At 31.1% G+C, this 16,993-nt stretch overlaps 1 long non-coding RNA gene across 5 annotated transcripts in view; it reads right to left on the bottom strand.

The window, feature by feature from the left end:
* LOC145247278 (uncharacterized) overlaps positions 1-16,993 on the bottom strand; it is a 1,304,641-nt gene that overhangs the window by 197,801 nt on the left and 1,089,847 nt on the right. For all 5 annotated transcript variants that reach the window (XR_013863231.1, XR_013863233.1, XR_013863232.1 and 2 more), the window contains one exon: positions 8,526-8,601. This is a non-coding gene — a long non-coding RNA (uncharacterized LOC145247278). The remainder of the gene's footprint in view (positions 1-8,525; positions 8,602-16,993) is intronic.

The raw sequence follows: 16,993 nt of genomic DNA, 5'->3' as shown, positions 1-16,993 counted from the left end.
AAAGTTTCTAACTCTGCATAACCTGCCAATCACGATTGCCATTTATCTCATAATGCCCAAGCTAACATTCATCTTAATAGCTGCGCATTCAGACTGACGGAATCATTAAATCTTTGCGTTATCTCAAACATCCAGTAGAATCCTCCGCTTTAAGAATAGCAGATCGCAGATTCAATTTTAGCGACTCGGAATCTTAATTCCAACGCCATTGCAGTTGCTGTAAACTATATTCTGACAAAGACTTGGATTAAGGAGTGAATCTATTTTTGATGCCATTACACAATTGAATAAGCCGAATTCTCCACAATTGCTGCTGAGAGTGAAGTGGGATAGAAACATACCAATGTCAGAATTAAAAGATATCAATGTGACTTGCATGCCTTTGATATTGATTCAAAGATGCATCGAATATATATATATATGTGTGTGTGTGTGTGTGTGTGTGTGTGTGTATTAGAGATGGGACAATTCCAATATTTTTCCTGAATCCGATACAATTACCAATTCTGATTCTTTATAAATTTCTAATTATTTAAATATAAGGTTGTTAATTTCCCCGATTTTCGTAATAACACATGTTTAATATGCAGATATTTTCCTGAACGTCAAAATACACTCGTGGAGGGTGATCTATCGATTTAAGCTTCAATAGTGGTTTAAAATCAATAAATATTTATTATTTAATCATTATCAGCAATTGAAGATTTTTTTTAAACAAAATTAAATAAAAAAGACAATTAAAAGAATGGTTTCGGCATTAGAAAATAGGCATCAGTTATAACGATTCCGATACCCCCAAATCTTCTGATTTTTCCAATTCCCGATTAATCGCCCCAGCATTAATATATATATATATTGGCAGATCAAATTTCTCTCATACTGTGATATAATATCAGTTTAAAAGTAAAGAAAAGTTATGGGTTCATTACAAATTTAGAAGTAATAATTTAACTTTTTGAATGTAGAATTTCATTTTTCTGTGAAATTTGGTCCGAATAACAATCTTTTATCACACAGATAGATATATAGAAATATAGGAAAAATTGATGAACATAAAATTGAATAGATTACAATATTCTACGGATCAATAAATATTGTAATTTATTCAATTTTATCTTCATTCATTTCTCTAATTGCTTTAATGAACTTGTGACTTATATGACCCAATTTTATAGATCGTATTTTTTTACATAAATTTACTTTATATATATATATATATATATATATATATATATATATATATATATATATATAAATTATCTAGCTATCGAAATACATGGCAACCACATTTCAAAACAGTAAAAAAAGAAATGAGCCAAGAAATTTTGATAGTTTATCCTAAATAATTTACTGTTTAATTGTAACAATTAGATAACAAGAGTTTATTTTTCATATAATAATTTCACCAAAACATTGAAAATAAGTTTGCCAGTAGTTTAGCTAATTTGACCATAATTATTTTAGATCGAAAGTAAAATTTATTCTGAGATAAACCAATAGAAGCACCAGGAATTACTGTCCATACATAAAACTTATTGTAAATTTCTTTAAGATATTTTTGTTAATATCTCTCATCTATTTGAACATATTTCAGCAATATTTAATTTCACACAAGTATACCAAGTTATATGCGTCCTCTTTTTTAACGTATGTTGTACTGCAGGCTTATCTCCCTATCTCGGAAGTAAATGGGCTTATCCAAACGTAATACACACAGTAATGCTTGGCCTTCGGGACAAGATCACAGTATTTAAAAAAAAAAAAAAAAAAAAAAATGCATACACAAACACACAGACAACTGTTTATAAATTGGATTCTGAAACGCTGGGGATTTATTAGTTAGTTTAAGATCCACAGAGTGAATGAGGTATTTTGGTAAATGTTGCCAGTCAAGAGTAAGACTCCAAAGTCTACATTTATTACTTTTTAATCACTTTAGTCACAAAGACCCTGAACCCTTCCCAATTTCTTGTAGGGCCTTGTGCCTAATTTTGTTGTTTTAAAATCTTTTGTTTTTTACTTACTTGTATTTTCAATATTTTTAAAAAGCAACAAAATATATAAACAAGATCACAGTGTAGTATCTGTTCTTCAGACCCTGGTGTCTAACTCTGTCCCGTGGGGAGGATAGTAAATAGGAACACACAGTAATGACTAAACGTTGTGGCAGCAATTAATGCAATTTTGGTCCCATATCCATGAAGTGTACTTCTGTAACGTACTTTTGTTAATACATTTTGTTAATTAAGTGGGTTTGCCTTGATTATTATCAATCTGAGAGTCCATAACAAGATAAAAATGATTTCCTTAAAGAAGTAAATTTTGCAGCATAAATAATAGTCCATAAGCTTATATTAACTTATTTATTAATGTTATTTATTTTAATGGATTAATAATATCAGGAGAATAAAATTTTAAATATTTTTAATTTCATACATTTTATGGGCAAGTTTACATTTTTTTAGGAAACAAACTAAGACTATATGTAGGAGAAAAGCAGTCAGCAGGAAGGGAGTTTCACAATCCTGCAGTTCTTAGAAAGAAGGTACTTGAATTGGAAGATGTATTAGGTTGAGATATATCTAAACAGCGAATTGATGAAGACCTTTCAATCAACGAGTCAATCGAGCTGGAACAAAGGAAGCGGAAAATGAATTGAACAATTCTGAAAAATACACACACAATAGTATTTATATAAGTGACCGAGACTAAGAGGGAATGTGCAGAGCAGAGAAGATAGGAGGGGGAGTAAACCAAGTTACAAATACGAAATTAAATTAGTTGCATTGTAACAATGATTGCAGCCGAATTGCTTTGCCAAACCTGTTATGTTTTTTTTTATTTCTCTTTCTGCTAAAAGAAGATAGGAGGGGGAGTAAACCAAGTTACAAATACGAAATTAAATTCTGGTGAAGGGGGGGGGGGGAGAAATAAACTTGAACAGTATTTTTTATATTCTTTTGTCATTTTTGTTATCTTTTATGAAATCTGTGTTTCCCTCTCAGATTCATGCGGCTAAATTGTCAAGTCCCTGCTAATGAAGCCAGGGGAATACGCCTTTGAAAATATGAATGCTGTAAAATTATTCTGCCACATAAGAATGCGGAATTGTAATGAATAAAAGTCCCGCTCATGTCTGGGTACAATAAATGGTTTAATTAGGCGAAACCCACAAGAAATTTCGCAAATGTCCAAATTAGTTGCAAACAAATTATCAAGTGATTAATTCAAATGCATTCATTTACTAACAGTTGCTACCCGGCGTTACCCGGGATCCACTATGTCCAAATTTTTTTTGTTTTTCAATATGTCTATGTTTTATAATATCGCCTGTTTTGTTCAATATCTTTGCGAACACAAATAAGAAACGGTAACTTTTACTAAAAGCACAAAAATTATTCCCCGTTAGTTAATATTTTCTTTTTAAGTGTTTATATTTTTAAATGCATTCTTTTTAAGGATTTCTTAAGAGCAATCATAAAAGAGAAAATTTCATAGAAACTTTGTGCCATCATTGGACAACAGTAGGACGTGTATCCACGTGCTTAAAAGACCTACTAAATGAAAAGAGTTTCTGTATTAAAAAGGTGCTCAATTAGATTTTTAAAATGTACTGAGGTACATGGGTTTATTGTTAATGGCACAGAAATAAGAAAATAAAAATTAGCTAGTCAAAATTAACGTTATATTTACTATTTAAGTTCAATTTTATTTAAAATCCGATGATATAGGTATTATATATTATATTATGCCTCTTTGGACATGTATTTTAACCAATAACTTTGTTTCGAATTTTAAAAAGCCAAAAGAAAATAGAATAGAAAGAAATCAAATTCTAATCGTGCCCAAAAGGTATATAAGTCAGGAAACAAAATCCTAATCAAATGTGTCTTAGCATGGGTTAATGAATGCGGCTTAGAGTTAGAGTATCAATCACTAATAAAATAAAAATTGTATATGTCGGTGATTGGTGAGTCAGCATGTTATAACTTTGTTTATCAGCTTGATTTTATTGTTACCATTCCTGCAAGAAGGATCAACTAGTTGAACGAGATGTGGACTCGACTGGAGTCGAAATTGGCGGACCCAGCTCATCGTGTCCATTTATGCACGATTTTCTCCCTGATAATCACGTTGATGTAAAGGCTTATCATATCACCAAAGTTGGGCCTGGTCAGTACCAGATTGGTGACCATTTGGGAATATCAAGTTCTGTACGCAGGAGGGCAACAAACACCTTGATGCAAAAATGTAAAAAATGAACCGTAAAACTAGCATAGTTCAAATCATATCTCTTGACAATGATACATATTTGACTGGAAACTGTGAATCTTATATTCCGTTTGGAAGAAACCCGTCTAAAACATCATCATATCCCTGGACAAGGACATACATTTGACAGGGGACCGTGTGTGAATTTTATATTCCCTTTAGAGGAAACCTGTTTAAACCACTATATTATTAAGATATTCGCATATAATCTAATAAAATTGTTTTACTTTAATCTTAATAAAATTAGGTAAAATAGTAATGAACCAAGTATTTTATTAGAATGAATCATACTTATATTTCTTATCTACTTAAAGTATTCTGTTTTTTGCACACTCGGGAAAATATATTTTTCATTATCATAGATAGTTTTGAACTAATAAAATCTACTTATGTTCTGACAGCAAAACTTTCTATTAAAAAAAGTTTTCATTGATTAGACATTTCCTTAGATTAATATATTGTATTCACACACACATATATATATCACCCAACATGCATCTATTTGCAACAACAATAAAAATATAGTAAAAAATATTATCAAAAATGATATAAAAATCTGAAATAAAAAAGAAAAGAAAAACTGAATGTTTTTGAAAGTTCTACTTGAAGAAACTGGATGTTGCATTTTCTATTTTCAGAGATATTTAAATTGGAGGTTTTCTATTCAAATATGAACCTAAGGGAGAAACCAAACCTTTTCTTAATAAATAAGACTAGAAAATGCTTGAACTAAAAGATTGAGAAATTTTCTTATTGATCCTTAAAAATATTGTGGCATTTTTTCCTCGAATTTAGTGAATCTGACAGCTGTTTTGAAATTTCTCGATCAGGGCTTCGTATGAAGAAATATCAAACGTGAATTAACAAACATCAGTTTTTCTTGGGGTAAGCCATATTTTTTTTGGAAATTTTTTAAAAACGTTTATATTTTTTTTGAAGATTTCAAACGCATGCAGTTAAATTCCATGCTGACAGTGTATAAAAGCATAAATATTTAAAACGTGTCCACAATACATGGAAAAAGTGAAATAAAGTCAACAGTTTATAAAACAAACAGAAAAAAAGATAGAAAGGGAGAACGTATACGAATCAGGTACGAGGCGAAATAATTCCTGGCACTGCTGGATTATAAATGAAAGACCAAAAAATATTAAAATAAAATAATTGATATTCACAATTCTGCAACGAAGTTAACGACAGCTTAACTAGATGATATATTTTGGATAGCTTTCATATTAATATTCATTTGATAAAGGAATAACAATTGATTCTGCTGTAAGGAAAATATTTTAGAAGAAACCAAGATGTTGATCGAACCAATTATTAAGAATTTAATAAAATTGCAAGGAGGAAAAATAAAGTTTTAATAATTAGAATGTTGGAGATATTTTACATTTTTCAAACAAGAAATAAAGTAAAACTACAGATTAATATTGGATCACATCATAAACAGAATTATAATTTTCTCAAAATAAAGATATCACAATGTTTTACCTCGCAATACATTGTGTATAAAAATCGAGTTTGATCCAGAATACATCTATAGCGAACTAAGTTTGCTCCGACTCGTGAGTTGAGTTCTCCTAGAGTTAAATGTTGCCGCCTAACATAAATTATTGCTCTTCGTAAAAATTAAGCTCTCCTAGTAGTCGGTAATGTAAACAAACATAAACCCATTATAATTTTCCTTCCCTTGTAAATCTAATGGCTTATCGATTTTTAATGACAGCTTGATACACTCACCATGTAAAAGGTATGTACATGTTCGCATGTGACGGGTATGGATATGGACGCATGTAACAGGCACCAACATGGACGCATGTAACAAGCACCGACATGGACGCATGTAACAGGCACCGACATGGACGCATGTAACAGGCACCGACATGGACGCATGTAACAGGCACCGACATGGACGCATGTAACAGGCACCGACATGGACTCATGTAACAGGCACCGACATGGACTCGTGTAACAGGCACCGACATGGACTCGTGTAACAGGCATATAACATACAAATAAAAATCTAGGAAGATAATTCTACAAATGGTGAGAAATGTAAGCGAGTTACGAATTGGAAGAAATGTTCCAGGCACGGATGTGGACATATTAAACAAAGCAACAGTGGGGCATATCTAAGAGACAAATATCAGGATATATAACTGAAGACGTAGTTAACAGACAAGAGCAGAGAAATCGGAATACGTGTAACAGACACAAACCGAAACAAGTAACAGACACAAATTACTATGCGTGTAACATACACAAATGTTGAAACATTTTGGAGACACAAATCCTGACACGCCAAACACAAAGAAAAAATAATTACTCAGATGACACACAATCAACTTGCGGCAAACAAAACATACACGTAACATCATCTTGATATGAAATTCACACTAATTTAAACATACTTTAGCTAATATCGACACACACATACTAACAAACAAAGTGCGGTTTAGATATATTTTTATTGTTTTCTACTAAAAAGATAGTCAGACAAAACTGCGATAAAAAAAATGAGAAAGATCTGTGAAAATCTTCAAAGACATTTATGTCTATAAACCATTCGATTAAAATCTAGTTTTATGAATTCATCAAACATATTTAGAAATAGAAGGAAGCTTTTTATGCGAACAAATATCAATTTACATACAAGGATGCATGTAGTCAGAAATACATAATCAATCATATGACTAATAACTTGGATGATTCACTTGCATAATAAAAATAGTTATGCATATATTTAATTATAAATAGATCGATATAGAAATCTATCCTGAGAATAATGGAAACAGTATTCCGACAAAACAGAGAGAAAAATAAAGAAACAAACCGAGTTATGTATTCATCAACGTTTCGTCTTTATTTCGAAACTTCCTCTGGATGAATAAGACTAAGAAAACAAAAACACCAGTATAAATATTTGAAAATTTTTTCATGTGCAAAGTGTAACGCTGTTTTATATCAGAAACGGAAAAAGACGTTGGAAATTCTTTTTTTTTTTTTCTTAATTTCCAACGTCTTTTTCCGTTTCTGACATAGAACAGCATCACATAAAAACAAAACGTTGAACGCATAACTCTGCTTGTTCCTTTTTATTTCTCTATATAAATCTCTCGCTCTCTCTCTCTCTCATATATATATATATATATATATATATATATATATATATATATATATATATAATGAATGTTAAATGAGATCGCAGTTATAAGTGGGCTCTCTTCATATTTTGTGAAACGAGGTTTCTAAATCCAGTCTATCACGAAGATAGATAGAACACACTTATATGTATGAAGAGAGCCCACTTATGACTGCGATGTCATTTAACATTCATTATGAATTAAATCACAAACTAACTGCACTAGTTATGTATATCCTGTTATATTTTAATCCATTTAATACTGCAATAATGTTCACATTATTTGGATTCTTCGGACTACTGTTCTCATCGAACTTGGGAATTTGGGCGGAATTTCGAACCTCGAGTTTGACAGAAACATTCCCAAGTTCGACATGATACACCTGAAGAAGGTCGGAGGTAACATTGACCGAATGTTGTGAAAATGACACTCAAGATGAGAACAGTAGTCCGAAGAATTCAAATAATACTAATAACCTATCCGCATTTCAAAAATCTAGAAACGTAAGATAATGTTCTTTTATTTTTCTTAGTGGAATTTTTTATTTGATAGAAGGCGTTTACTAATCTGGGATACATTTTTCTTTAGGGAAGCTGGCACCTTAACTCGTCTCTCATTTCTCTTTAGGTTCTCTTGATCTGCTCGGCTGTATATTACTTTTGTAATATTGAAACAATAAGCATCACCCTGCTTACAGGGCAACAAGAAAAACATGATTTTCGCGTCGTGTCAGTCTTTAATTAACGATGTTTTGAAACAGCTGTAAATATGTATGAATCTATAACTTAAAGTAAATGCATTTTTTTTTTAATACGTACACAACTATATACTAAGCTCTACTTTATGGATTGATAAGATATCAAGCTTTCTTTTCTTTGCAGGTTGGAATAAAATTTGTAAAAATGCCTCAGTGAATTTTTTTTTTTTTTGTTAAACGGGTCTGATTTAAATTATTTGATTATTATTGATTTTCCTCCGGGCATAATTCAAATGATGAGTGATGATTGTTTAGCCAGAGTGCCAGAAAATTCCAGGTAACAGAATAGCAAGCGATTTACCTGGGCAAAGAAGAAAAGGTCATGCATGTTCAGAAAGCAAGCAAAATACCGCAATGTTTGGTCTTCACCACAGAGACATCACCCAGCATGGCTTTCTCTCATGGAGCAGGATCCCTTCAGATAAACTGGAAAATATGGCAGGGAAAAATGGAAAACATTTAAAAGATGAGAAATGAGAAAAGGCTTCTTTGCAATATCAACAGACAAAAGATATAGAAATTACAAACAGAAACGTGTGTTCATAAACTGCGTCCATTTAATGCATACATTTAACAATTGAAATATTGTGAACTGACGTTTGAATTATTGAGATGAGGGTTGATAATGTGTATTTAGAAAGCCGTAATAAGTTGATATATTTAAATACAGAGTATTTATCTTTTTTGTCAAGCGTCGATATGACTTCCATTATGAATTTTATATAAAACAAACAATACAGACAATTACCAAAACAAACAAGGTATGTTTTTTTTTTATTTAATTCATAATTAATCATCAGAGGTTAATTAATTATTGGTGCGAAATAAAAACAAGATATTATTTTATAGATCAGCTGAGTTGTATTTTATTCGCTGTCACTGTGTATATATTGTAGACCAGTGCCAAAAGTAGATTTAGCAATTGTATAGACTGAAAAGCACATTTGAAAGAGCGGCCACAGCGAATATAGAATATATATATATTAATTATAAATTATATTCATGAACATAATAGGAAAATTCTGAAATGAATACATTTATATAAGTAAATAAAATTATATAAATGATATTTAAAAACAAAAAATGCTGGACAAATGCAATCAAATCTAGCAATGTTTCAATTTGAGTGAGACTTTGACTAATAATTAAATATGCAGAAAAAATTCATCTTCGTTTTATTGGTTTTTATTTATTTAAATATTTTTTATTATATATATATATATATATATATATATATATATATATATATACACACATACTAGCAGGGAGATCCGACGTGTCCCGACATCGAGTGATGATCAACAGACTGTTTCACACTCCCATATTTTTATTGTCATCAAAATCAGTGAAAGCGCCCATTTTTCACTAAAATCGATTGATTGGCTTCTCTAATTGAGGATCCATCGCAGCGCACCATGAGGAAGCTTCACATGCTTCCCCGCAGTGACAGCCCACAATACATTGTACTGTACATTACACTGTAGAGAACCTACAGTTAATTTTATGTAATAGAATAAAAATAAAATTATTTTTACATGTAATGGCTTGCATTTAAGTTTAAAATGCAAAAATCAAGTATCATGCTTTAATTTTGCTCTAAACAGAAACGTTAATTTCGAACCCGCCCCTTTCATATTAAAGAAGGTACTGTTGATTTTATATGTCAGACCTTTTGACTCTTGTAGTAATAAAACTTCTCCAATGCACTTGTAGGCTGTGTATGCTGCTAACTTTGGTCAAAATCGCCTGTCCCTTCTTTCCTCAGATTCTTTTGATTATCGATCCTTATAAAAACATTCTGATATCTAAGAGCACTGCCAGGCACATAAAGTACCTCTCTTTGAAATTTCATAAAAATTGGCTGAGCCGTTTCCGCGTCCATTGGAAATGAACTCACAGACATAAAATTCCTTTTATATAAGAGTAGAAATTCATTTACCGTTATAGTATCAATTTCAGTAGAGTTGTATTTGAAACTTGTGCATGGTCTTTACTTATTTGTAACTAAATGATTTTTCTAAGTCTAAAGATATTTTGCTGACAATTTAATGCATATTAAAAATCATGGTAAGCTTCGATTTTTTTTCTTTCGTGTGATCCACCCATTAAAATTCAACAGAATATAGTTGACATGTTCATTGTCAGGTAAGTCATGAATCTTTAAGCTTAGAAATACAAACAGGCAACAAGTTTTCATGAAAGAAAAAAGTGTAACATAAATCTGATGATGCCACGAAAGAAGTACATGGAAGATAAAAAAAATTTTCGAAGTCAGTGTACAAGGAGCAACTTCCGGGCTTCAAAAAAATCTATAATGATGTGAACACATTTAAAACAAGCCGAGCATGCGGGGTCCCCCTCCACGAGTGAATAAGTTTGGAAAAAGTATTTTAAGAGTAGCCAAGATATAGAAATCTGCTATATCAAAGAAGGTGAATGCTGTGAAGGGGAAACATACCTTGTGCAATGCATATCATGCAAAGAGGCTGTTTTCCTTGGTGCGCATTGCCATGATACGCTGAAGGCTGCAAGAAGCATTTATGTTATGATTGTGATGAATCGATAAAAGGAAAACTTGCCTAAGCCTCAACGTAGATTCCATGAATAAAGTTTCTTTCTTAGAACTGCACGCCTGTGAAACTGTTCTCTTTTCCTGTTTTCCAACTGACTAAATATGGTCGTCTTCGAGTCCAACGTAAACAAGTTTTTGGTGAGCTGTTCCCTTTAAGTAATCCAATTTACCAGATTTCCACTACTAACAATTACTACAATATTTCTCCATTGACTACTCTACACTCATTAACCTTATCCTCGAGTGGCCTCCAGGCTTTCAGAAGTGGTGACTCCTTTGTAAAAATAAAAAATAAAATAAAATAAATAATTGAAGGAAACGGCGGCTTTGACATTAGGTATGTTGATCATGATGAAGCGGTATGTTGGGAGTGTTGACTGCAGTGAGCCAAGTTGTGTCTGATTAACATGAAAATTCGATCTGAAAGGTTTTGAATAAAAAAAAAAAAATACTTTCATCATGACTAATGTTTATACAAAGTTTAAAAAAAAATACTGGGGTGATTATTGAGAAAAGTGCGAACAAACGAACGGATGGACGAGAGTGAATTACTAGATCCAATCCTTCTGTTGTCAGGGAATCAATTGCCAACACAAACAGGTGTAAACCCCCCCCCCCCCAAAAAAAAAGACTGACATCTCAACTGCTGATTTTATTGTTTGATTATTTTTGTTTAACAGCATGTCAACACTTTCAGGATAATTTAATACCAAATTCAGTAATTCTTTCAAAAAATAAAAAATTATATTTCAAGTTCTTTATATTTTCAAAAAAAATGTTATTCATGGAGGTGTTTTCTCTTATGAAATATAAACCCTTTTCAGTTCGTTTAGTGCGAAATCCAGTAGTTAATTATATTTTAAATATTTATTCATAGTATTTAATTTGATTGTTTTGTATTAAATTTTTTTTTTTTTACTTTTCAGAACATGATTGAGTTTTGCAAAAGAAAAGAAAAAAAAACAATATCAATATTTGGTGCATTTTTGGACACAGAAAACCAGTGTCTTCAGACAGCCTGATCTGGTTGCACTAGATGCCTAATTAGATATTACCGATCCGGACCATGGTGAATGCAAGAGAAATGATAACTATGGACCCCCAAATGTGGTCTCACCACTGGGTGTCTTTTAAAGTCATAGCCAGGCCTTGATTTCATGGTAACATTTCTGAATTAACTAACTGGTATACAAATTTTTTTTTAAAAAAAGCAGATAGCAATATGTAATAGGAATACGAGCAGCTTATGAAACTTTATCCTAATTACAATAACTGACAAGCGCATGCATAACTTTATAGTTTTCAAAAAGCTGAAGAATTCTAATACAAGGGGGATAATCTCTGACAAAGGAGGTCATAATACAAAGAAAAATTAAACAAAAATCTGTCTATTCTGAAGCACAACTCTAGAAAAACATTGAAAAGAGTTTGCGTTTCATGTACACCATAGCATAGCAAATATTAGACTGTACCGTGTGCAAAAGTTAACTCTTTTCAACACAACCTCTTTTATAGGTTCCATTATTTAATTATCTTTGATCTGACTTAGTCAGATGTGTGCAAGGTCATTCGGTTCATACGGTTACATTGCTGTGAACAACACATGCAGAATATTTATTTACCTTCTCTGCAGGAGGTTAGACACGAGGTCAGATGGGATTTCTAAAAGGCAGGGCACTAAGTGAGGTGGATTCGAGACCCAAGTCAACAGAGTCAATGTTATTTCTGAAATGTTTCTTTTCCTATTGACTGCAGTATATCGCTAGTCCTGTGCAGTTCTAGGAGGTTCACATTCCCAGCTTTATTTTCTCTTTTAGGTTATTGTTAATTACCTAGAGCGCCTTTATCAGAAAATTACAATGGGGTTAGCCAGGTATTTTTGCAGTTCAGCGAGCTCCTCTAGAATGCTGGCTCTTCAATCTCAATTTGCGACCCTTGTATTACACCTTTCTGCCATGGGAGAGAGATAAATACCTTCCACAATAGGAGCGCCTAAAGTGATTAACAATAAACTTAGCCTTTCTCGAGTAAAGTAAAGTATGGGATGTTGAACCTCCTAGGATTGCACAGAATCATACCTCAGCCTGATAGCAATTAATCCACGGTCGGACTGATTGTCAATGACGTATCCCTGACTAGTACAAGCCTGCTTAAATAAAACTATCATTCTTTTACATTATCGAGGTTGGTTTCTACTACAGCCAATTCCTTGATTATTTGTTATCAGCAAGAAATGCCCATATGAGGCAACAGTTCGAAAATCTAAATTTAAAACACCATATTTTTCATGATTCTTTAAAAATTATACGAATAAAAATAAAGTAGAAAGGAGTTTACTTTCGGCAGCCCTGTAATTCTCCCTTCACTTATTTTGTCCCTTAATCCCCACATTCCATGGGGGATGTTCCTGACAAAGAAAGAATTGCTGCTTTCTGAGTCAAAATCTATGTATTATTGTTGGATAATTGTTGGCCTTGAAGGAATATTTTTTACCTCCTTACATGAAGTGGCTTTATATCTTGTCTGAATAGATTTCCATGAAATAAAAATAGAAATTATGGTCTAATTCATTTGCACTAATTTTACAAGCTTCTGATGGGATGGGCTTTTACTCTAAACCTGAAATAGAGGAACTACATTAAATCCGTCATCAAAGCCCCAGGAAAAAATGGATGATCATTCTATCAGCTCACCCCTGACATGTACAAGAGCCAAATATGCTTTATGGCATACTGTTGGCACATCTAGGGATGCGTTACTCAGAGCATCATTTCCTGCCTTGATCACGTACAAAACTGAATTGGAAATCTAGTGGGCAATACTATTTTCTCCCCTCCCTGCTACCTCTTTCTCTACTTAATCATTATTTTCATCGTAATTGCTTGACTAAGCTGCAAATGTTTCAAGACAAAAACTCGTCCAGCTGCAACCACTGTCAATATTTGTTTTTTTTCATTTTCTCTGCCTAAAACTAAGTGAAACTTTCATGAACAAAGTTTCTTTCCTAGAACTGCCCGAATGTAGAAAAACAATATAGTTGGGCTGCTTTCCAGCTAGCTACAATAAAACCGTTTTCAAGTGCAATGTAAATAAATTCTTGTTGAGCCCCGTCTTAATGAAATCACCACCATCATTAGCAACTTGAATGGTATTATTCCACCGTCCATCTAACATATATTCTATATTTATCCTCAAGTGGCATTTCGGCCTTGATAATTGGTGATTTTATGATCAACTTGCCGAGCATACGGGGTCCCCCTTCATGAATGAAAAATTTACTTCGACCATGACTAATGTTTGTGCAAAATTTAAAAAAAATAAAAAATCAAGGAGTGGTTGAGAAAAGTGAAAACAAATAAATGGATGAACGATTTGGGGGCCAGTTTACCCCTATAATTTTTGTAGGAGAGCAACTAGAGTTATCTCAGAAAATCCGTTCAGGCAAAAATTTACTTCCACCATGACTAATGTTTGTGCAAAATTTTTTTAAAAATCTGGTTATTGAAAAAAGTGTGAACAGACGAACAGGAGTGAATTACTAGGTCCAATCCCTTCTTGTCAGGGTAAAAAAAAAAGTAATGGTTAATATATTTCAAACTAAAGTATACACTTTAGTTAACAATAAGTGGGAGTTCATCTATCGGAACAATAAGACCATCTGATTATATTAAGGAAGGTAGAGGACATGCACTGGAAGTTTGTTTAAAGTGAAGCTGGCTTGCACAGAGCCCTCACTTTCTTGATTCAACCAACCTGATCCAGCGGCAGGGCAGGGTCGAGGTAGCTGAAGCTCAGATGGGAGAAAGGCGTTGTTAGGTGTTGATGTCCTACATACAACAGATAATATTATCATGGTGATGACTAGTATTTCTAAAAGGCTAAGCAGAGGATAATTTACAAGTAGCATAGCTAAAATCCATTTCTTATTGTAAATAGATGAAATTTCTTGCACATGCGCTCTTATGCTTAGAACAGTTAATCAAACACTTATGTTCACTTTCCTGCCTTATTTAATTTCTGTACAGTTTGGTTCATACTCATATACAATTCAGTTCCAATTGAAACCTTATAAACAGATGTACATTTCAAGCCCAAGGTAAGCAAGTTCTTGGTAAGCCGTTCCCCTTAAGTAATTCAATTTAAAAAATTACCACTACTAACGATTACTACAATAGCGTACTATTGACTACTGTACACTCTTTAACCTTCATCCCCGAATTGCCGCTGGGCCTTGATAAGTGGTGACTCCTATGTAAAAAAAAAAAAAAAACATTTTGTCATTGTGGAAATGAACACAAAGTGATATACAAAGTCACACATTAGATTTCTTCCCTAAAACATGTCTGCCGATCCAACTTGCCTTGGGTTTCTGTATTTCATTTTAAATAAAGTGTTTTTATTATTGTGGGAAATTGTTAATATTTCGTTTGGAATACCGGGGACCATTTCTTCATTTAAAGTGAGCTCATGCAGATAAATTGAACTCACATCAACTTCAGCAATCTATAGATAAAGAGCCGGCAAGAGATAGATTGAAAGTCCACTTCTAACAAGCGGTCCTATATTTGCTATTAATGATAAAAACAAAAAGGTAAATTTTTAAAACTTTCTTTCCAACTTTAACTTTTAAAATGACAAGTTTTGTAGGTTCTCGGGTCTGCTGAAAACGAATGTCACGTTCAAATTTTGGGCAGATAAATGTTTTTCTAGATATTGAGACATTTTTTTCAATATATTACTTAATAAATGTCAGTAGCGCTCGCCATTCTTAACATGGGGAGGCGGGGGTGTTTTGTAACATGCATTAGTACTTTTTGGTTGAAAAAAAAACGTGGCCACCATTATATTAATGGATTATATTGGATAATAAAGATTTTAATATCCGGGGAACGACTTGTCTGTCCCAAATTTAAGTGTGATATTCATTTTCAGCATACCCGTCATTTTAAAGCGGAGTGCTGAGGTGAAAAGAAAGTAAAAAAAATACACATCATAATAATGATACCAATAATAATAATAATAATAATACCAATAATAATAATAATAATAATAATGATACCAATAATAATAATGATACCAATAATAATAATAATAATAATAATAATAATAATAATAATAATAATAATAATAATAATAATGATACCAATAATAATAATGATACCAATAATAATAATAATAATAATAATAATAATGATACCAATAATAATAATAATGATGATACCAATAATAATAATAATGATGATACCAATAATAATAATAATGATGATACCAATAATAATAATGATGATACCAATAATAATAATAATGATGATATTAATAATAATGATGATACCAATAATAATAATAATAATAATGATACCAATAATAATAATAATAATAATAATGATACCAATAATAATAATAATAATAATGATACCAATAATAATAATAATAATAATGATACCAATAATAATAATAATGATGATACCAATAATAATAATAATGATGATACCAATAATAATAATAATGATGATACCAATAATAATAATAATGATGATACCAATAATAATAATAATGATGATATTAATAATAATGATGATACCAATAATAATGATGATACCAATAATAATAATAATGATACCAATAATAATACTAATGATACCAATAATAATAATAATAATAATAATACCAATAATAATAATAATAATAATAATACCAATAATAATAATAATAATAATACCAATAATAATAATAATAATAATACCAATAATAATAATAATGATACCAATAATAATAATAATAATGATACCAATAATAATAATAATAATGATACCAATAATAATAATAATGATACCAATAATAATAATAATGATACCAATAATAATAATAATGATAACAATAATAATAATAATAATAATAATAATAATAATAATAATAATACCAATAATAATAATAATAATAATAATAATAATACCAATAATAATAATAATAATAATAATACCAATAATAATAATGATACCAATAATAATAATGATACCAATAATAATAATGATACCAATAATAATAATAATACCAATAATAATAATAATAATACCAATAATAATAATAATAATAATAATACCAATAATAATAATAATAATAATAATGATACCAATAATAATAATAATAATAATGATACTACTAATAATAATAATAGTAATAACAACTAGCAGAACTTGTTGAAATTCCGCAGCAGCATCTTTCATTAGAAAGATGCTGCTGCGTAAT

The sequence above is a fragment of the Euprymna scolopes genome, chromosome 25 (genome assembly GCF_053919585.1).
Source record: "Euprymna scolopes isolate OS-2025 chromosome 25, ASM5391958v1, whole genome shotgun sequence".
NCBI lineage: Eukaryota > Metazoa > Mollusca > Cephalopoda > Sepiida > Sepiolidae > Euprymna > Euprymna scolopes.
The sequence above is the reverse complement of the archived record's forward strand: the minus strand, read 5'-3'. Positions and strand labels throughout refer to the sequence as shown.